A 21,468-nucleotide genomic window follows, 5' to 3' on the forward strand; every position below is an offset into this window, starting at 1 on the left:
GAACTTTCCCACTCTCTTTGAAGACAGCAAGAGAGCCATTGTGGTTAGAACCAAGTGAGGAGAAAGACAGAAGAACATGAAATCAGAAAGGAAGGGGGGGGGAAGTATGTTCTTGTAGTCTTGGAGGTTATGGTAAACATTCTGATTTTTACTCTGAGTGAGATGAGCACAGAAGTGACAAGACTGATTTATATTTTCACAGGATCATGCCAGCCATTTTATTGAAAATAGACTGAATAAAGGCAAGTGTGGAACAGAGACACCGTTTAGTTTCTTAAAGAGAGATGGTGGTGACTTGGGCCAGGTTGGCTAGAGTGCAGGTGGTGAGAAGCAGGTGGATTCTGGGTAATCCTGAAGACTACCTCAAAAGGATTTGCTGGTCAATTTGTTGTGAATTAGAGAAAAAGAGAAGAGTCAAGGATAACTGCCAAGTTTTTGGTCTGAACAACTGGAAGAATGAAATTAGTAGCACCTATTGCACAGGGTTACAAAGAGTCAATGAGAAGAGGTAGGTAAAGGGCTTGATTTCTCTTTCTCCCCTTATTCTAAAACCCTCAGGATGTGTGTATTATTTGTTGGCATTTTTTACTGTGTAGGGAATTTTAAAAGGTTCTTCATTGGTCTTGATTTATTTTTATGCCCTTTGTCAAAAAAGGGACAGAGAGCCGAGAAGGTAGAGTTTGCTGAGAGCTAAAGTTAAGGACAGAGCTTGTGTTCAAGATATAGATTTAGCAGATGTATGCTGAGTGGCTGCTTGAGTCTGGAATTGTGCTAGATATGTCGACATGTTATCACATTAATCCTCACAAAAATCTCTTTGAAGTTGGTATTATTATCCCTACTTCATAGTAGGAAACCTAGATTTAAAGAGGTTACATGGCTTATCCATTGTCACAGAAAAGCGGACCTATGATTTAAACAAAGTAGTACTTTATTCCACCACCTGTCTTTGTGAAACTGAATCTTCATTCAAATCTATTTATCTCTCAGAGCCCATTTTAAGAAACACAGATTGATTGGTGTGAGGAGACACTTTTGCTGTACATTTCCATCTGGGTTACTTTAGGTTTTGTGTCATAATGATGCTGAACCAACTATGTGGCTTTCCAAATCTTATGCCATCTCTGGTCCTTTGCATTTACTGTTTCTTCTCTATGGAATGCCCTCTCTTTTTTTTTTTAAAAATTTTTTTTTTCAACGTTTATTTATTTTTGGGACAGAGAGAGACAGAGCATGAACGGGGGAGGGGCAGAGAGAGAGGGAGACACAGAATCGGAAACAGGCTCCAGGCTCTGAGCCATCAGCCCAGAGCCCGACGCGGGGCTCGAACTCACGGACCGCGAGATCGTGACCTGGCTGAAGTCGGACGCTTAACCGACTGCGCCACCCAGGCGCCCCGAGGAATGCCCTCTCTTTATACATCAGGAAAATTTCTGTACCTCCTTCAAATTTCAGCTCAAGGAATTTATTTTTCTGTAAGCTTGTTTCTTCAGTTTCCGTAAATGGAGTTAAGATTGCATATACCTAGTCTCCTATTTCATTCTACCCAAGACTGGCACTAGGATCGATATATTGCACTATGGTGGAGGACCTGTATCCTCCACAAGGATGTGAGTTTGCTGAGGGCAGGGATTTCGTCTCTTTGTATCTGAATTAACAGGCCTGAGTCACTTTTAAGAACACAGATTCTCAGGAAGGGCATATTGCTATATAAATGGAAGAACTCAAAATTCACGTGATCTATCTATGTCTATATATCTGTATCTATATCTATATCTACATATCTGTATCTATATCTATATCTATCTATATCTATATCTATCTAAATCAGGGAAGTTTACCTTGAACCCTAAGCCTGGGCATGAAAAATAACCTGTGTCCTAATGTTGCCTGGTCTGCAAGTAGAGTCCCTCTGAAATTGTTGAGTCTAGACTTCAAGATCTTCCTTGGAGGGGAGGGACATTGCTCTCTCCCAGGAATTAGGAAACATTAAAACACTTTAAGGTAAATTGACTCTGATCCTCCTCTCCACCCCACTCCAGAACCTTTGGAAATTTCCCTTCTGCATCATAGGGTGGCGTTATGAGAAGTCTAGTGCTCTCTGCTTTGAGAATAGTCCGTGCTGAGAGAGTCCAAGGGGCACTGCACTTGCCTGTTCTTTCCCAGGGTTGCATCTGACAGTAAATACTTCTGATATTTCAAAACCCAGTCACTGAGGTGACAGATTTGCTATAGGGAACTTCACTGTAAAGAGCTGTTAGCGTTTTTTGTTTTGTTTTTGTTTTTGTTTTTGACAAATGTATAGAGTATATTAGCTTTTCCTGCTCTAATTTATGGTGTAATAAAACCTACTATGCCCCAGCCCTGTTAGGACAGTAGAAGTAAAGGTTTCCCCTTGCTAGCTATTGATAAATCCTACCAAATTCTTACCATGAGCAGAAGTGATGATCGAATTTAAGAGTAGAGTAGAAGAAAGGACACCAAGTTCAGGACAATGAGAGATGGGAGACTACTCCTGAGATTTGATGCAAAGACTTGGCAGGCCCCATATTTCTCCAGTTGCAGTTTATGCCTTCAGGATGTCGCTTCATCATGGTTAATGTTTTGTTTGTCACTTGCACACACAAACCTGCAGGTGACAGAGGCCCTAGTCTGAGGCTTAGAAGGAAATGCAAGGGAAGTAATTATGCCTCAGACTCTGCCTCTATGTACCTGTTGCAAATTTGCATGTAGGAGATGCAAAATGGGGTATTTTAGTTTGGGGCTTTGAGGAAAGAAAACCAATATTGGGCAAGTTTGTCAGTGGTCTAATGAACCAAACACTTAGTTTGCAGGGATATGTTAAAAGGAGACTCCTAGCAACTGAAAACAAAAACTCTCCCATAGAACCCAAAACAGATTTTTCATTACTGCAAACACCAAGCCCTCTCAGATGCTTAGTAAATAGTTTTGAATGAATTAGAAAATAATATCATTATTAACGACAAAGATGATAGCTAACATTTATGAAGCAATTGAGCATTTATCAATTACTAGGCACCTCACATTTGTTAAGAACTTGTTTGCACTCAGACTAATGAGGTCACTTTATATCTTACTTTAATCAGTCTTCACAATAATGCTATGTGGTAGTGTTTAATCTTCATTTTATGGAGGGAAAGACTGAAACTTAGGTGAAATTATTCTCTAAAAGCCACACAGTGGGTAAAAGGCTGGGCAATCAGATTATCCTGATTCCAGGTCAATTTCTGTCACTGACAGCTTGTTCTATCTTGAAATGTTGTCAAGAACTTGAAATTGTCTAATACATGTTTTTTTTTTAATTTTAAAAAATGTATATGTATTTGTTTTGAGAGAGGGAGAGCGTCAGCATGGGGAGAGGCAGAGAGAGAGGAGAGAGAGAATCCCAAGCAGGCTCCACACTGTCAGTACAAAGCCCAATGTGAGTCTCAATCTCACAAACTGTGAGATCATGATCTCAGCTGAAATCAAGAGTCAGATGCTTAACCGACTGAGCCACCTATGCACCATGTTTCTTAATTTTTTAAATAACTTTATTGTTTTAAATAAGTAATATATGGTTATTATAAGTTGTCAAACCACTTAAATATAAAGAGAAAGAAATTAACATCATTTGAAATCCACCATCCAGATATAACCAGTTAATGTTTGGGTGAGCATTTCATTAAACATTTCTCTATGGATATATATGGAAATAGGCACAAGTTTTTATATAAATGGAATAATATCGAACATACTGTTCTAAAACCTGTTTTATTTTTCACTCAGCAATATGTCATGGGCATCTTTCCATGTCAATAAATATAGATTTGCATCATCATTTTTAATTGCACCGTAATTAGAAATCACAATATTTTAGAGAGGAAAAAAATGTCAGGGACACTCTACTCCAACCTCCTGTCCAGTGTTGAAATACTCTATATGACTTCCCTGGCTAAAAATCATGCAGATTTTTCTGTATATTGTCATCCAGACTTGGTAGTTCTAATAGTATGGGATTTAAGCCAAACTTCTCCTCTCTGTATTTTTCCCATGCTAAAATATATGCCTGTATTATTAAACCCAACTATTATCCCTGCTTTTTCCCTTCTCAATCCTTTCCCCTTGTCCAAGCTAAACATTCTGAAATCTTTCTTCCTCAGGAGTCAGAATTTCTAAACCTTTATAAACCTGGATACCTTCCCCCTGTTAACTCAAATGAAATAATGAACTGAACACAAGTCTTCATTTGTGATATGACCAGCACAGAATATAGTGATGTTTTACAGTCCAGTGATTTGGATACTTCCTTTTCTCCATACAGTCTCACACTGAATGCTTTATAGAGGTGAACAAGTGGGTGGGATCCAGTTGTACAGAACTACAGTTAGTCCTATGAATGTGCATGGACCTTGTTTAAAAAAGTCTTCAGAGAATGAGTATAACATCTTTAAAAATTTTTTTTAATGTTTGTTTACTTTTCAGAGAAAGAGAGAGAGACAGAGGCATAAGTGGGGGAGGGGCAGAGAGAGGGAGACACAGAATCCTAAGCAGGCTTCAGGCTCTGAGCTGTCAGCACGGAGCTGGGTGTGGGCCTTGAACTCACCAACCATGAGATCATGGCTTGAGCCAAAGTTGGATGCTTAACCTACTGAGCCACCGAGGTACCCCTACCTTCGTTTAAACATTGTTTTAATGTTTTTATTTATTTTTGAGACAGAGAGAGACTGAGCATGAGCAGGAGAGGGGCAGAGAGAGAGGGAGACACAGAATCCGAAGCAGGCTTCAGGCTCTGAACTGTCAGCACAGAGCCTGACATGGGGCTTGAACTCACAGACTGTGAGATCATGACCTGAGCTGATGTTGGATGCCTAACTGACTGAACCACCCAGGCACCCCAGAACATCATCTGTTTTTAAAAAAAATTCCTGACATGTAAAGGCAGTAAGAAGAAATAAAATACATTTGAATGTTTTTACATATTGAAGAATCAGTGTTCTGAAATACAGAAAAAACCTAAAGATGTTTTGGGTCCCTCCATGGAAGTTGACCAGAAAACATTCAATCCACAATACCTACTATTTTTATTATTTTATATGATTAGCTGTAGTCTCAAATGTTTGTAAAGTCTTGCCCAATAGCATAAGGTAAGGAAGAGGGAAGATTGTGTTTCCTGGAACATGTATGCAAATTAGTGCTATCAGCAAGTTAATATAATGATGAAAGCTTTCACTGAACACTTGCTAAGGTAGTTTATGAGGAGGGAGATAGACCAAACTTGAGTGACTCCTTCAAAATCAGGGACCATGTTTCCTTCTCAGAACCAGTATGAAAACTTGCTGTTTAGTTTTATTGTTATCTTGAAGATAGCTGAGAGAGAGTGGCTTGAGTAATTAAAATTAATTGTAAATTCACCATTCATCAGAGGAAATTGCAATGAGTCAATTTCCTTTTCTCCTCTTCTTCCTTCTTCTATTTCCTTCCCTCTTCCCTTCCTCCTCCTTCTTGTACTTCCTCCTACTCCTACTCTTCCTCCTCCTCTTCCCTACTACTACTACTGCCCGTTTTCTCTGGCAATGGCAGATGTTGTGGTTGTGAACTCATTGTGTACCCTATATGTAGAGAAATCTTCTATTCAAGCCAAATTTTGTGTCCTCTCTTTTGTCATCTACTTAAATTAGCCTTCCCTAATGAGACGGAGATTCGTTGGCTATGTCTGTAATTTACTGGCTGTGAAATTAGTTAGTCTGGATAATTTATCCCATGGGTGACAAGGATGAGATCACAGAGTGAGCCACCAGGTGAGGATAGAGAATGTAAATAATGGCTCTTCTGCTATTGCATCCACAGCCTGCATGTGAAAAGGATGAGGAGAATGCATGTGATAATCCCAGGCTCTAGATAACCCCATTTTATCACAAGCATACCTTCATGACCAACATATCTTATCTGGAGCTTAGTTGGGTCAAGCTTGCTACTTAGAGTATGAAACCACCAGATGTCAGTATTTGTGCTCAGTAGCTATAATAAAACTTCCTTCTTGGTCAAACCATAAAACCCAGCTTTGAGAAAGACCTAGACAAGCAATGGGAAAATAGTGCATGTGAGTTATTAAACTTTTCTTTTTGCTGAGTAGGAGCTAGAAGACCATCATCTTAGTTCTTTCCTTTTGACCTCTGTATAAGATTTTTGGGATTGCATCATTACTGAATTAGCCATGTTTTATTGCAAGAAATTCTAAATGAATATTCCCTGAGGTGTGGGAAGGAAGTGGTAAAATTTGGTAAGTAAATGCATTTATCAAATGCTACATGTAATTACATATCTACTGTAGGAATTCTCAGAATGTACAAGTTTTCAATATGGGATAAAGGTATGCATTGCTCTCAACATTAGTTGGTCATGTTATGAGAGGAAATAATTTCCCAAGGATACTTTTTGTAAATACCGACTTCTAGAATTTTCTTGTACTGCAAGTGATGAGCTCAGGCTACAAAACTATTATATGACCAAGTGACAAACTCAATACTGCCTTCAGTTTAATAACAGAGTTATCCCATTCCCCAATCCATGCTCTGGTGAAACATTTGTGTAACATACGGTACAACATTCAAAAAGATCTGACCATTAATAGAAATAGGAATTGGGTTAAAATAAAATATCTGGGGGCAACTGAAGGAGCAACACTAAGATGTTCATCCTTATTTTGTCCAACTTGCAACTGAGGAATGCTGCAAGGTGAACTAACAATCCACAGGTGTCTGGGGCAAAATATTATAGTAGAAACATATGATTGACTGCCTAAGGCCCAGAAAGGAAAGCTAGAAGAGATTCTTTGGGAAATTGGTACATTCAATAATGCCTATCTATATGGAGGAATTTAGGAAGCCACATGCATACTAAGGGAAACATGTACACTCAAAGACCTGAGCAGACCCTAAGATATCAACTCAGACTGATTCCTAGGCTAAGCGGGAGCCACTGGCTAAATGTTAGAATGCCCAGCAGAGTTAATCAGCAAAGACTGGAAGAGGTATTTGATCTTGTTTGTTTGTTTATTTACTTATTTATTTGTTGCGCTTCTTTTGTTTTTTATTTTAAATTCTTGGCTTTCAAGGAAATCTGTCGAATTATTCGCTGAACATGAGCTGAAGGAACGGAGACCTCTGTCATGTGACAACACATGAAAAGGAATACAGTCTTTGTAAAAATAGTTTGGAAAAGTTACTAAATAATGGATTGTTATAGCCTTTCACAGTAAAAAAAAAAAAAAAAGAAAGAAAAAGAAAAACAGAAAATTCAAGGAAAGGGTATCTGATTTCTAGAGTTACCACTTTATAATATTCAAATGTTCAGTTTAAGAAAAAAAAACACCCACAAGGCACTAAAAAGAAAAAAAAAGCAGGAATGTATAGCCCATTAAAAGGAACAAAATAGGGTGCCTGGGTGGCTCAGTCAGTTAAGCATCCAATGCTTGATTTCGGCTTAGGTCATGATCCCATGCAGAACCCTGCATTGAGCTCTGTGCTAACAGCGTGGAGCCTGCTTGGAATTCTCTCTCTCCACCCTCTCTGCCCCTCCCCTGCTCATGCTCGCTCTCTCTCTCTCTCTCTCTCTCAAAATAAGTAAATAAACATTAAAAAGTAAGTAAATAAAAGGAACAAACTAAATTGACTAAAATTATTGCTAAGGAAACTGAAGACATGGGACTTACTAGACAAACTACTGTCATAAATATGCTTAAATATCTGGAGGAAAGCATAGACAAACTAAGTAAATCAGGAAAACTGTATAAAAATTAAAATACCAATAAAGAGATACCAACGTATAGGATTTAGCAGAAGCAGTGCGCAGAGCAAAATGTAAACCTATAAATGCTTATCTTAAAAAATAGTAAAGGCCTTAAAATCAATAGCCTAAATTTATACCTTGAGAAACTACAAAAAGAAGACCAAAGTAAACCTAAAACTAGCAGAAGAAAGAAAATATTAAATCCAAGATAAGATTGAGAATGAATGAATGAATAACAATAGAATTAATGAAATAAAAATTTGATTCTCTGAAAGGATGATAAGATTGGCAAACTTTTAACTAGACTAAGAGAAAGAGGAAAGCAAATAACTAAAATTAGAAATAAATTTAGGATATTATTGTCAAGTTTACATAAATAAAAATGATTATAAGAGAAATATATTAGTAATTATATAACAACCAATCAGATAACCTAGATGAAATGAACAAATTTCTAGACATATGTAAATGACCTAACGTAACTCTAGCAGCAACAGGAAATCTTATCAGACATAACAACTAACAGGAAAAGTCCATGACCAGATAGCTTCAGTGGCAGATTATACCAAAAATAATACTTAATATCAAACACTTCTAAAAGGAAAAAAAAGAGAGAGAACATTTCCTAATTCATTGTAAGACCATTATTGTTCTGATACCAAAAGTAGATGAAGATATCACAAGAAATGTAAAGTACAAATCAATATCCCTTATTAATATAGATGAGAAATCCTCAACATAATAGCAGCAAACTGATTCCAACAGCTTATATAAACAATTATCTACCATGACCTAGTTGGATTTATTACAGGAATGCAAGAGTAGCTTAATATAAGAAAATAAATTGATATGAAACATCACGTAATGAGAAAAAAGGAAAATATATTATCATCTCAATTGATGCAAAAAAGGTATTTGAACAAAATCAAGCATTTTTCATGCTGAAAATACTCTGAAAACTAAGAATATAAGGAAACTTCCTCAACATTATAAAGGACATTTTTTTATAAACCCACATCTAAAAATATATTCAATGGTAAAAGATTGAACAGTTCCCCTAAGACCAAGAATAGGACAAAGATGCCTTCTTTACCACTGCTATATAACATTGTAGTAGAAGTTCTATACAAAGCAATTAGGCAAGAAAAATAAAATATCCAGGATGGAAAGAAAGAAGTAAAACTGTATTCACAGATGACATGATCCTATGTTTGGAAAATCCCAGAGATTTCACAAGGAAATTATTAGAATTAATAAACAAATTCAGCAGAAGTGTAGGGTACACAATCAACATGCACAAATCAATTGTGTTTAGTAATGAACAATCCAAAAAAGAAATTATGTAACAAATTCCATTTACATTGCATGAAAAAGAATAAAATGCCTAGGAATAAATTTAACCAACATGGTGAAAGACTTCTATACTAAAAGCTACAAAAAACTGCTGAAGGAAATTAAAGACCTAAATAAATGTGAATATATCTGTGTTCATGTTTAGGAAGACTTAATATGGTTAACATGTCAAAACTACCTAAAGTGATCTATAGATTTGATGCAATTCATATCAAATTCTCAACAGCTGTTTTTGCAGAAATAAAAAATATGATCTTCAAATTTATATAAAACTATAAGGACCTGAAAGAGCCACAGCAATCGTGAAAAGGAACAAATACTGAGGAACTCATCTGCCCCAATTTCAAGTGTATTGAAAGTTATAATAATCAAAACAGTGTGATACTAACATAAGGATAAACATATAAACTGTGATGGATAATTTCATGTGTCAATTTGACTGGGCTATGTGGTGCTCAGATATTTGATAAGACATTATTCTGGATGGTCCCATGAAGATGTTATTGATTGACATTGACATTTAAATAAGTAGAGTGAATAAAGTAGATTGCCTTCCTAATGTGGGGTGGACTCATCCAATCAGGGGAAGGCCTGAATAGAAAAAAAAAAAAAAAAGCCTGACCCTCCACCAAATAAGAGTGAATTCCTCTTGCCCGACTGCCTTCAAACTCAGACATTGTTTTCTTCTTGTCTTTGGACTCCACGTGAAGCATCAGCTCTTCCTGAGTGTTGAGCCTGCCTTCCTTCAGACAGAAACTACACTATTGGCTCTTCTGGTTCTCAAGTCTTTGGGTTTGGACTAGAATTACATCAACTGAGTGTCCAGTTGTTCTGAGTGTCCACTTTACTGACTGCAGATCTTTGTACTTATTAGCCTCCATAATTACATGAACCAATTCTTATTGATTCTGTTTCTCTGGAATACCCTGCTTTTAGTATGGAGGGAAGAAGAGAATTTTAAGTTTTCTGAATTGGTTCTGGGGTTTCTAGAATTGGTTCTGTAATCTGATTAGATTTAACGATGTTAATGACACTATTTCCAGTAGTAAGGAGAGTATTACTAGTCCATTGTGTGAGCAATAGGGATATTCAAAATGATACTCCTTATCAACTGCCTATAAGAAGAAAGAACCTGGGTGACTATGTGCATGATACTTTCAAATGTGTGTATACACACACACACACACACACACACACACACACACACACATATACATGGAGTCACACTAACAAATATGATGAGATTGGTTGGTTACTCCTAATATGATTGCTGGGCAAAGTAAAGATATAAAGAGCTAAGCACAGAAATTCAAATTCAGAGCTGAAGTGTCACATCAATGAACTAAAAGGTCCTATGTGTGCCTTGAAGGAGACACAGCTGCAGAACTGAGATTGCTGAAGTACAAACAGAATCTCATCTTTCAGCTGGCTGAATTCAACAGATACTTTCTCAGGGGTTGTCTCCTGTTAAAGTGAGGACAGTTGTTAGGAAGGATGGACTTTTGAAAGTTAGAATGGAGACATTTGGGGAAAGACTATGGTGAACTCGAAATACTGACCTTCTAAATTTTGATGAGCCTTCTTTGTCAGTGGAAGCATTCGCCCCGCTCCCAGTGGAAATGACCTTTCCAACTGTGTTTGAGGGAATTAACCCTCCTTTACTTAAGGAAACTGTGAAGACCTCCCTCTCCTCAGAACCCACCCAACCATTTTTCTTGGCTTCTAGACCTATAACTAAACTCAAGTCCCATTAGATCCCTAAAAGTAAGGTGCAACGGGTGAACCAATGAAGAGGTATACTACACTCCAAAAGAAATACTTAATTTTCTAATTTATTCAGACAGAAATCTGGGGATCATATGTGGGGATGGATACTGATGGTGTGGGATAATGGTGGAAGGTATATAAAGTTAGATCAGGCCTAATTTATTGATATGGGTTCACTAAGGATTTAATATTGCAATTTGAGCACTTAGCAAAGGTTCTCACAGTTTGTTTGGTCATTGGACTGAAACATGGACAAAAAAGGGGTGAGTGAGTAGAAATGCTGGACCTGCCTTGATTTAATGCAGAGACAGAGAATAAAAGATTTAGAATGGAGTATTAGAATGGATTTATCATTTAAGACCTACTCACTCACGATGGGAATGTACAGAAGACATACCTTTCATCTTGACTGTGAGAAGTAAATTTGTGAGATCTTACAATGGGAAATGTGGTTACTAATTTGGGAAACCTAAATGCAATGGGTGTAATTGGATCAAGGTTGCAGAGGTAAGTGGCATCAACTCAACCACCAAAGGCATGTGGTAACCTTGATGGACAGCAGAGTCAAGGCAGCAATCAGAATAGTCTGACTTGTTTAGATCTGTAGTGTTGGCTCATTGATCATAGTGTTCCTAGAAGTGAAATGGGTAAGAAGCCTACTAAATTCTTACTTGATATGTATAAGCAGAAGAGTTCTAAGTTGAGTGAAGAAAAGTGTAATCTGAATCATAAAAGCAGAGTCATGGCCCCTCAAATAATTCCTGGACTTGAGACAGTTCACAGACCTAGAATCACCTGGATCAAAAGGAGGCTGGGTCTCCATGAGGAAGGCCCACAGTACACTGCCAAAGATTTATACTGTTATTCTTTCTCCAAACCCTCCCCAAAGAAACGTATGGCCTTTTCTCAAGGCAACTACACTGAGGGAAAGGAAATAATCAGAACTTTTAGGAACTACTGGATATTGGCTCTGAATTGACACTAATTCCAGGTCCGCTATTGTGGTCACTGTGGCCCACCCCTGAGAGTAGGGATATATGGAGGTCAGGTGATTAGTGGAGTTCTAGCTGAGATCCATCTCACAGTGGCCCAGTGGGTTCACAAACTCATCATGTGGTTATTTACCCAATTCTGGAATGCATTATTGGAATAGATATTTTCAGCAGCTTGCAAGATTCCCACATTGGTTCCTTGATCTGTGGAGTGAGGGCTGTTACAGTTGGAGAGCCATTGTGTTGGGAAAACCAATAGAAGCTTCTAGAACATACTTTCTAGGAAAATAGTAAACGAAAGCAATACCTCATTCTTAGAGGAGCTGAAGAGGTTACTGCCACCATTAAGGACTTGAATGTTGTAGGGGTAGTTGTTCCCACCACATTCCCATTAAACTTGCCTACTTGGCCTGTGCATAAGACAGATGGAATTTGGAAAATTACAATGGATTATTGCAAAATTAACCAGGTGATGTCTCCAATTGCAGGTGCTGCGGATGTGGTTTCATTATATGGGCAAATTATCACGTTCTCTAGGACCTGGTATGCAGCTTTTGATCTGGCAAATGCTTTCTTCTCCATCTCCCTCTTTATCTCTTTTTTTAAATGTTTATTTATTTATTTTGGTAGAGCAGAGAAGGGGCAGAGAGAAAGGGAGAGAGAGAGAATCCCAAGTAGACTCTGTGCTGACAGTAGGGCTCAAACCCATGAACCATAAGATCATGACTTGAGCTGACACTGAGAGACAAATGCTTAACCAACTGAGCCATCCAGGCACCCCTCTTCTCCATATCTCTTAACGAAAACCAACATAAGAAGTTTGCTTCCAGTGGACATGGCCAGTAAAACCCTTTCATTATCTTATCTTAACTTTCCATCTGTATGTCATATTTTAGTTTGTAGGGACCTTGATTGCTTTTCCTTTATATAACTATCATGCTAATGCATTATATTGATGAGATTATGTTGATGGGACATAGTGAGCAAGAAGTAGCAACTACTCTAGACCAATTGGTAAGAAGGTGGCAAGTAGATTTGACAAAAATTCAGGAGTCTTGTACCTCAGTGAAATTTCTGGGGACCTAGCAGTATGAGGCACGACAACATAGTCTCTCTAAGGTGAAGGATAAGCTGTTGCATATGGTCTCTCCTAGGACCAAAAAAGGAGTCCCACTATCTAGTGGGTCCCTTCAGATTTTGGAAGGAACATATTTCTCATGTGGATGTGATACTCTGGTTCATTTACCAAGTGAAACAATTAGTTTTGCATGGGGCCCAGAACAAAAGAAGGCTTAGCAACAAGTCCAGGAAACTGCAAACTTCTCTGCCAGTTAAGTCATATGAACCAGCAAATCCAATGAAGCTTGAAGTGGCAGTGGCAGACAGGGATGCTATTTGGAGCCTTTGGCAGGGCCCTGTAAGTGAATCACAGTGCAGGCCCTGCGGGTTTTTGAGCAAAACCCTGCCATCTTTTGCAGATAACTACATTGAACCCTTGACCAATGAGGAGTTTAGAGATTCCAAACTCCCCTGCAGTTGAAACTCTGTGCATAACTTTTGACTCTCCAAAAATTTAACTACTAATCACCTACTAATGACTGGAAGCCTTACTGATAAGAGAAATAGTTGATTCACACATATTTTGTGTGTTATATGTACCATATACTGTATTCTTACAATAAAGTAAACTAGAGGGAATAAAACATTATTAGGAAAACTATAAGGAAAATACATTTACAGTACTGTGTTTATAAAAAGAAATCTGTATATAATTGGACTTGAACAGTTCAAGCCTGTATTTTTCAAGGATCAATTGTACTCTCCCTTTGAAAAACAGCTCTTGCCCTTATACTGGACCTTACTAGGGACTAAATGCTTAAATGTGGGCCACCAAGTTATCATGCTACCTGAGCTGCCCATCCCTTGATCGGTGTTGTTTGACCCACCAAACCATAAACTTGGTGTATACAGCAGCACTCAATTATTAAAGTGGTATATATTTGGGCCCAAGCAGTCCCTGAAGGCATAAGTAAGTTACATGAAGAAAGTGGTCCAAATGTTCAGAGTCCCTCTACTTTCTGCTATACTGTTTTCTCCCAGCCTACACCTATGGCCTTAGGGGGGGTTCTATACAATCACTATATAGAGGAGGAAAAGACTCATACCTGGTTTATAAAGGTTCCTGCACAATATGCAGGTGTTATCCGAAAGGAGATAGCTGTAGCAGTATAGCCCCTCTCTAGGACATCCCTGAAGGACAGTGGTGAAAGGAAATCTTCCCAGTGGTCAGATCTTTGAGCAACACACCTGGTGTTTAGTTTGCTTGGACGGGGAAATGGCCATAAATATGATTATGTGTCAGTTCATGGGTGGTAGTCAGTGGTTTTGCTGGATGGTTAGGAATTTGGATGATTGGAGAATTGGTGACAAGGAAATTTGGGGAAGAGGTATATGGATAGACCTCTTTGAATGGAGGAAAAAAATCATGAAGATGTTTTTGTTTTATGTGAATGTTCACCAAAGGGTGACCTTAGCAGAGGAGGATTTTAATAAACAATTGGAGAGAATGACCCATTCTATGGATACCAGCCAGCCAGGAGGGCCTTGATGAGTGGAAGTCCATGTTGATGAGTTCAGGGATAACCTCCATTCCTGCCACCATGGCCACTTTGTTCATGAGCCCATGGGGTGAGGATGACAAAGGTGGCCATGAAAAGAGGCTGGCTGGTGGGAACTCAGTTCACAGCAAATGAAGTGTAACAGTGTGCTCGTGCTCATGGAATTCACTGCTCTTGCCATGTTTCCCACTATCCTGGTAGAAGGGTTGAATGGCTTTTTGAAGATTTAGTTTCAGTGCCAGTTGGGTAATAATACTTTGTGGAGCTGGAGCAAGGTTCTTCAGAAGACCATATATGCTCCAAATCAGTGTCCCATATGTGGTGGTATTTCTCCTATAGTCTTCATCAAAATAAAAAACTTTTGTACGTCAGAGGACACGATGAAGATATTTAAGAGCCCACAAAATAGGAAAAAGTTTTTGCAAATCTTTTAAAGATCTAGTATCCAGAATATCTATATAAAGATTTCTTATAACTCAACAATGATAAAATAATCAACTCAATTAAAAATAGGCAAGGAACTTGAATGGACATTTCTCCAACACACAAATGACTGATAAACACGTGAAAAAATGCTCAACATCACTAGTTATTAAGGAAATGCAAATTGAAAGCACAATGAGATACTACTTTATGCCTACTGGAATGGCAACAACAACAACAGCAGTAGGTATTTGTGCAAATAGAGAGAAATTGGCTCCCATGCGCATTTCTGGGGGAATATAAATGGTGCAGACTCTTTTCCAAAGTGGAAAAGTGGTTTTTGAAAAAACTTTTTGAGTGACTCCTCAAAAAGCTAAATATAGACTTGCCATATGACTCAGCAATTCCACTTCTGGATATACATCAAAAAAAAATGGAAAACAAGGATGCAGACATTTACTTGTATGCCAGTGTTAATTGCAGCATTATTTTCAATAGCCAAAAGGTAGAAACGACTCAAGTGCCCATCAACAGATCAATGGATAAGCAAATGTGCTATATTTGTATAATGGAATGTTATAATTCATATAATTGAATGGAGTTATGATACATGTTACAACGTGGATGAACCTTGAAAACATTATACGAAGTGAAAGAAGCAGTATGATTCTATCTATAAGAAATATTTATAATAGGGAAAATCACAAAGGTGGAAAGTATGTTAAACATTACCAGGAAGGGAGGAATTAGAAGTTATTGCTTAATAGATACAGAATTTTCTATTTGTTCTTTTTTTAATTTGTTTTTAACATTTATTTATTTTTGAGAGAGACAGAGACAGAGTGTGAGCGGGGGAGGGGCAGAGAGAGAGGGAGACACAGAATCTGAAGCAGGCTCCAGGCTCTAAGCTGTCAGCACAGAGCCCGATGTGGGGCTCGAACTCACGAACCGTGAGATCATGACCTGAGCTGAAGTCGGACGCTCAACCAACAGAGCCACCCAGGCACCCCACAGGATTTTCTATTTGGAATGATGAAAAAATTTTGGAAATACATAGTGGTGATGGTTGCACAACATTGTAAATCGTACCCTTAAAAATGGTTAAAATGGCAAATTTATATGTATTTTACCAAAACAAAATATAAAATAATGATAGTAATAATAATGTTAATTATTGTTAATAACAGTGTTAATATTAATCACTTGTAACAAATGCACCACTTCAATACAAGATGTTAAGAATAGGGATTAAAAATTGAAGGAGATTAACCCACTTTCAGGCTATAGACTGGTAGTTTAGAAGAAGAAAAAATATTAGGGGAAACTGAGGGCAAGGGGAAAGGGAATATATGGGAGCTGTCTGTATTTCCTGCTCATTTTTTTCTGTAACCTAAAACTTCTCTAACAAATACAGTCTATTAATAAAATATTCAGTTACATTCAGATCTTTTTAAGTCTTAGATATACTTATCCTGAGTCTCAACCAATTGGAATCAAATTTGGCAAAGTAATAATTATATCCCAAATACTCAGCTAATGGTATGGGGATCATAACTATATAGTTAGTGTTTATGTTAAAAAGATTAGATCTGATATGTTCCTCACTCTTGTTCTAGTCTCAGATCCCTGTATTTGTTATGCCTCTTCCTGACTCAATTCACAAAGGTAAAACTGACTGATTATTTACTATGCATCATGCTTGAGATTTAGATAAATTGTTCCAAAGCTAAATTTATCATATCACTTATGATACAGAGTTTTAAAATAAGGAAGAAATTCTATGCTTCCAAGCATACATTATTATATTCTAGATTCACTTCGTTTTCTTGCCATTAACCCACTGTCCCACCCCTTTTCCCGATATGCATATACATATCTAATTAACAATACATATGCTCATGTACTGAAGTGTAGCTGAGTGATTTGGCCTCAGCATTATTCTTGGAAAATAATTTTAGTGATATGTGATCACTATGTTAACGGGTATGTGGAGTCTGAAGAAGGTTGGAACAATTAAGTTCAAACAATAGATAGATATGAAGTGTGTGTGTGTGTGTGTGTGTGTGTGGAGAGAGAGAGTGTGTGTGTGTGTATACACACACACGTGTGAATATATGTGTGTGTATATATATATATGTGTGTGTGTGTAATATATATGTGTATGTATACATATGTATAGAGAGAGAGAGACAGAGAGTATCTTCCATCATTCCCAAAGCTGTATGTGTTTTTATGTATCTTACAAGTTTTAGATTATTTGAAATAATGGTCTTAGTCATTGCAAGGGGTTATGGAACTGTTTAAGATTCTAAAACCCACAATATACATATACATGTAAGTGTGTGTGACATATACATACATATATGCACACATATATGGAGAGATATAGGCATGTATATGTATACATATTCTTTCTCTCTCTCTCCCTCTCTCTCTCTCTCTCTCTCTCTCTATATATATATATATATATATATATATATATACTTCAATTATTTAATCTGTGAAAAGAGAGTTTGGTACCTAGTAAATACATTATAAATGTTAGCTGATTTTATTAGCTATTATGTAAAAATGTTTGGTTCAAGACCTTTAAATATTTTTATCAGTGTTCTATAGTCAGATTCTAGTTTGTTTCTCTCTTAAATATCATGTACACAAATAAATTGAAGTATCCAGGTGTGGTCTGAAGAATCAGAAAAGGGCAGTTATATCACGTTCTCATTCTGAATGATACACACACACACACACATTCTATAGCTTTATATATGTATCTAATTGTATATATCTATATCTTTCCTTGTATTTATTACATACATGCATATGTTTACATGAATTTATGTTTATTTATGTTTACATACATGTACCTATATTTACATCAAATAGAAGTATACATTTTTTAATATGAAATTTATTGTCAAATTGGTTTCGATACAACACCCAGTGCTCCTCTCAACAGGTGCCCTCCTCAATGCCCATCACCCACTTTCCCCTCCCTCCCAACCCCCATCAACCCTCAGTTTATTCTCAGTCTTTAAGAGTCTCTTATGGTTTGCCTCCCTCCCTCTCTAACTTTTTTTTCCCCTTCCCCTCCCCCATGGTCTTCTGTCAAGTTTCTCAGCATCCACATAAGAGTGAAAACATGCGGTATCTGTCTTTCTCTGTATGACTTACTTCACTTAGCATAACACTCTCCAGTTCCATCCACGTTGCTATAAAAGGCCATATTTCATTCTTTCTCATTGCCAAGTAGTATTCCATTGTATATATAAACCACATCTTCTTTATTCATCAGTTGATGGACAGTTGGGCTCTTTCCATAATTTGGCTATTGTTGATAGCACTACTATAACATTGGGGTACATGTGCCCCTATGAAATAACACTCCTGCATCCCTTGGGTAAATTCCTACCAGTGCTATTGCTGGGTCATAGGGTAGATCTATTTTTAATTTTTTGAGGAGCCTCCACACTGTTTTCCAGAGTGGATGCACCAGTTTGCATTCCCACCAACATTGCAAGAGGCTGCCCATTTCTCCACATCCTCTCCAGGATCTGTAGTCTCCTGATTTATTCATTTTAGCCACTCTGACTGGCATGAGGTGATATCTGAGTGTGGTTTTGGTTTGTATTTCCCTGATGAGGAGTGACATTAGCATCTTTTCACGTGCCTGTTGGCCATCTGGATGTCTTCTTTAGAGAAGTGTCTATTCATGTCTCCTGCCCATTTCTTCACTGGATTATTTGTTTTTTGGGTGTGGAGTTTGGTGAGTTCTTTATAGATTTTGGATACTAACCCTTTGATATGTCATTTGCAAATATCTGTTCCCATTCCACTGGTTGCCTTTAAGTTCTATTGACTGTTTCCTTTGCAGTGCAGAAGCGTTTTATCTTCATGAGGTCCCAATAGTTCATTTTTGCTTTTAATTCCCTTGCCTTTGGAGACATGTCAAATAAGAAATTGCTGCGGCTGAGGTCAGAGAGGTTTTTTCCTGCTTTCTCCTCTAGGGTTTTGATGGTTTCCTGTCTCACATTCAGGTCCTTCATCCATTTTGAGTTTATTTTTGTGAATGGTGTAAGAAAGTGGTCTAGTTTCATCCTTCTGCATGTTGCTGTCCAGTTCTCCCAGCACCATTTGTTAAAGAGACTGTCTTTTTTCCACTGGATATTCTTTCCTGCTTTGTCAAAGATTAGTTGGCCATACTTTTGTGGGTCCAATTCTGGAGTCTCTATTCTATTCCATTGGTCTATGTGTCTGTTTTTGTGTCAATACCATGCTGTCTTGATGATTATAGCTTTGTAGCAGAGGCTAAAGTCTGGGATTGTGATGCCTCCCGCTTTGGTCTTCTTCTTCAATATTACTTTGGCTATTCGGGGTCTTTTGTGGTTCCATACAAATTTTAGGATTGCTTGTTTTGGCTTTGAGAAGAATGCTGGTGCAATTTTGATTGGGATTGCATTGAATGTGTAGATTGATTTGGGTAATATTGACATTTTGACAATATTTATTCTTCCAATCCGTGAGCCCGGAATGTTTTTCCATTTCTTTGTATATACTTAAATTTCTATCATAAGCTTTCTATACTTTTCAGCATACAAATCTTTTACATCTTTGGTCAGGTTTATTCCTAGGTATTTTATGATTCTTGGTGCAGTTGGGAATGGGATCAGTTTCTTTATTTGTCTTTCTGTTGCTTCATTATTAGTGTATAAGAATGCAACTGATTTCTGTACATTAATTTTGTATCCTTTGACTGCTGAATTCATGTATCAGTTCTAGCAGACTTTCGGTGGTGTCTGTTGGGTTTTCCATGTATAATATTATGTCATCTGCAAAAAGTGAAAGCTTGACTTCATCTTTGTCAATGTTAATGCCTTTGATTTCCTTTTGTTGTCTGATTGCTTTATATATAGCTTTATATATGTATCTAACTGTATATATCTATATATTTCCTTGTATTTATTACATATATGCATATGTTTACATACATATACATATGTTTACATCAAATAGAAGTATACACATATATATAAATATATATATGATGTGGCATGTAGCATTTTATTAAAAGACCTAGGAAGTCTATGGTACTCAGATTAAGAACCTTGGCTAATAGAGAGTGGGCACATCCTTTGAAGGGTGATGAAACTAGTCACTGAAGGTGTTCAAGTATCAATGTGACCACTAATTGGTGAGGATACTGTAGAGAAGAAATTTCACCATCCTGGATTCAGTGAAACTGCAATTTTTATAAGGTATTACTGGAGTTTCCAGAGCTATTTCCAACATTCAAGCACATACCCAAACAAACAGTAGTAATGGAAAATCTTCATTTATTCAGTGTAAGAGTATACAGGTTAAACGAATAGTTTGTTTTGGGATTTCCAGGACCTATAGGTCCTCAAAGGTCATCCTTAATGGAGAAAGTTGTAGGTAATATTTCTGAAAGAAATTTAAGTGCCAGATTGAGAATTAGAACGAAACAAAACAAAACAAAATAAAACAAAACAACATTGACCGAGATTGCTTCCAATTCTGAGGCTGTATGATGAGAATTTATGGGGTGTTAAAAAAAGTTTAAGCAAAATGTTATTGATCACACTAGTAAGAGTCATGCTTTATGTGAGACAAAGACAAAAAAATACAGATTGTGTATTATTGAGCCAAAACTACTTTTATAATATATGCATGAAAAATGATGCTGGTGATTATAATGATGATGATCAAGACAATTGAACATTTACTCCATCCCACATAGTATGATTAACATTTGCATATATAATTTAAGTTAAAAAAATCATGGCTTTAGATATTTTTAAGTCATTTGACCAAGATAGAGTAGACACATTGTAGAGAAGAAATTTAAACCTGGACAATCTACCCCAAAATGTGCATTCAAAAATACCGTGTTGACCACATTTAAAAAATCTATACAATTTTTATAAAAGGGATTTAGCAGTGTGAGCAGAGGACAGGAGTCCAATAAAGTGGAATAAGGCATTTTTAAGCCATAAATATGTGATAATTAATTTGATATAATAGTCTAAAGCTTTTCATTGGCTTTTATTATCTTGTTGAATTATTACACTCATTATAAATGAGAAAACATGATTATTTTACAGATGGGGAAACTGAGGTTAAGAGAAATAAAGTAACTATCAATGCTGATACTTGGTTAGTGGCAAAACCAAGACTTGCATTTATGTTTCAGGCTTTTTTTTTTTTAAATCATGCCACAATGCTTTTCATAAATGGTATTGTGAATGTGATTTGATAATACTATGATAAATAACTTATTATTATAGAGCCCTCTATAACTCTCTTCATTTCCACTAAACATTGCCTATGTAATGTTCAGAGATCCCATTTGTAAACTGTAGATAACAATACAGTTAATAGCATTAACTTGAAGGGGTTGTTGTAATCCATTGCATAACACATGAACAATGCATTTTCATATATTGAGCATATATTCAGCATTTAATAAAGGTTAACTTTTATTGTTACCATTATTCTATTTTCAGAGA

This window comes from Lynx rufus, unplaced genomic scaffold (genome assembly GCF_022079265.1).
Source record: "Lynx rufus isolate CCGP_SWC_20201006 ecotype Redwood Valley unplaced genomic scaffold, mLynRuf1.p SCAF_10, whole genome shotgun sequence".
Taxonomy (NCBI): Eukaryota; Metazoa; Chordata; class Mammalia; order Carnivora; family Felidae; genus Lynx; species Lynx rufus.